A 2876-nucleotide genomic window follows, 5' to 3' on the forward strand; every position below is an offset into this window, starting at 1 on the left:
GGACAGCTCCGACAGACATTGTGCCAAGCCTTTCCGTAGGGGGCCAGGCCAGGCAGAGCATTGTGCAGTTTTCACTGCTATATACTCAAACACACAGCATTCAAATGCCGTATTTAGGTGGAGAAGGGCAAAAGTTTTACAGCATACAGGCAGGCAGGCAGGAGTGTCTCAAGAGTGATTTGGTCGAGAATTCAACGTATTTATTCTATAAAATAGCACCATGCATGCACTTTGAAACGTTGTGAAAAAAAATGCCATAACGGATTTAAAAAAAAAAGTTTTGGGTGTAGAACACCATTAATGGCATTTGAATTCATTTCAGCGGAGAAGGATGATTGGTGATGAGGGTTATCGAGTGTGATCATGGAACAAAAACGCATACCTTAAGGCAACCGAGTGTGTTTTAGTTGTACGGTTTCGGGGTAATTTGTACAAGTGAGCACAGATTTTTAAATGTGTACACCGCACGTTCAAAATCTGTACGTTTTTCGTTCATTTTTTTTTTTTTCTCCATTCGGATTTTGTCACCGTTTCGGCAACGGGAATGTACGTTACTACGTTAGTTGAATGAAGCGAGAAAAGTCAGACACTGAGAGCGAAGTGTTTGTTGTGACGCTGTTGCAAACGCAATGCCAGGCTAGGTGGCTCCAATATTTCCTGACTGTAGCTGACAGCCTACAACCTACACCAGGGGTGTCCAAACTTTTTGTATAGGAGGCCAGATTCGGTGTGGTAAAAATGTGGGGGGCCGACCTTGGCTGATGTCTTTTACGTAGAACAATATATTTAAGCAAATTTTAGCATGCCATGCTGTGTGTCACATTTGCTTTATGTTTTTTAATTAATAATTTCAACAATCTCGCAACTAGCCTTTGTGGCGTTCTCTTTTGACTCTCGGGCGCTTGTGAAATACTGCAACTGTGAAATTAAACTAGCTTCAAGTTTCTTCAATTTTTCGCTGCGTATCTTCCCTGTCATACATATCAGCGTGTCTTGTGGAGTTTTTGTTGATTGTCGCCGTTTTAGAAAATTGGAAGTAAAGGGTCACACGGGGTAATGTTGCTTAGAATGCTGCTGCCTTTTAGCGGGTAAATGAAGAACAGCATTTAGTGTGTACGCTTCTTCATATGCTGGTAGCAGTACTGCTGACCAATTAAGTCTGTGTGCGGGCCAGTGGTTATTGATTTTATGACAGAGGCTGGGGGCCGGATGAAATTTGACCACGGGCCGCATTTGGCCCCCGGGCCGGACTTTGGACATGCCTGACCTATGCCGAGATATCTCATGCATATAGAACTACATGCGAAATGACGGTCTTGGTGGCATTAGTAAACAGCCGCCATTTCTCTCCTACTCTCCTAGCGAACCTAAGTAACTTTTTATCTAAAATGCTTCTACATTGGCAAAATCTTGACTTGAATCCATCTTTAAATGATGAAAAAGTTTTAAAACTTTCATGTCGAAATGAATAAATAAAATGACTTCCAAACATAGCAAAGGTTACTATTTTTTTTTTTTTTTTCCAATGGGGAAAAAAAAACAAAACATGAAAGGTAACACCAGTTACTTTGCCAAGTAACTACTTACTCTTACATTCGGGTAACTGAGTTGCTAACTCAATTACTTTTTGGGAGAAGTAATTTGTAACTAATTAATTATTTTTTAAAAGTAAGATTAACAACACTGGTCATAAAGTCTGCAGAATGAAAAGTGACGAAAGCGGAGATTTTATTCTGCCAATTTGTTGCCGAACACAATTTGCCTGCAACTATTGATCACTTCTCAGAAATAGCGAAAGAAATGTTCCCTGACTCAAAGATTGCATCGGTGAGTTAATTTTATCAATCGACCTTTTTAATTTTATAATTGAACACACTAACGAACTACCTTTCACGTCAAACTGAATTGCGAGCTTAAGTATGAAGTGCAGCCATCAAGACATGATAGAAATTGCCAAAAGTGCTACATACAATTATAACAAAAGTCACTGTTAAATTTTAGTAATCATGATGTAGCTGAAGATATTCTTTGATTGCTCTAGGTTATGTTACAATATTACCAATAAATTCATATTATTTTAAAAATTGAGTTTTATTTTTGTTTCATATTGCACGCTATATATATTGTTGTAAGATTAATCACCAATTTGTAAGGCCATACGTCACTATTTATAAGATGGCCAATGGCCTTGGGTTTACAGGTATGGTTTTAGCACACATCTGACCATGTTTCCAAATCTCCAACTTTAAATTTTTTAGGCGAATGTTCATTTTGGACTTAGAAACTGTGCATTACTCAGTCTATCATCACACCTATCCGGAATTTCCCGCAAACTCAAGCAGTCGCCAGATGTGCTCGAACGCGACGGCACCATTCGAGTTCATTTCCTTTTTCAGAGGAAACGCAACGCCAAACAAAAGCTAACGTAAATAAGCGTGATTAAGACTTCCAAAGAAACAAAACAAGAAATGCAAACAAAAATCAAGCCAGAGAAATTAATCACGATTCGGCCTCTTCTTGAACCGACTTCAGAAAAATGAGATGAGGAAATGGACAATGGGCGAGGAAGAGTGATGGAAGAAAGGCAGTGGGTGGTGGAGACGTGAAGAAGGGTGTCATTCCTGCCGATTGGACTTTTATTTTTTTTTCATCTGGCATTTACATGGAAGAAGGGAAAGCGGGGGCAAGGGTTATTACGGCGGCACGGCTGGATGTAGCTGAAAGACAACCCAAAATATTTCTTTCTTCTTTAGCTGATTAAAAGAACTGTAACCGAAATGGGTGGAGGTTGAAAATATCTAGAACAAATCAGTTTGCTGCTTTTGTTACATTGTGTAGACTTAATCAAAGAGGCACCATAAAACTTAAAAACAGGA

Source organism: Corythoichthys intestinalis, chromosome 2, assembly GCF_030265065.1.
Source record: "Corythoichthys intestinalis isolate RoL2023-P3 chromosome 2, ASM3026506v1, whole genome shotgun sequence".
Taxonomy (NCBI): domain Eukaryota; kingdom Metazoa; phylum Chordata; class Actinopteri; order Syngnathiformes; family Syngnathidae; genus Corythoichthys; species Corythoichthys intestinalis.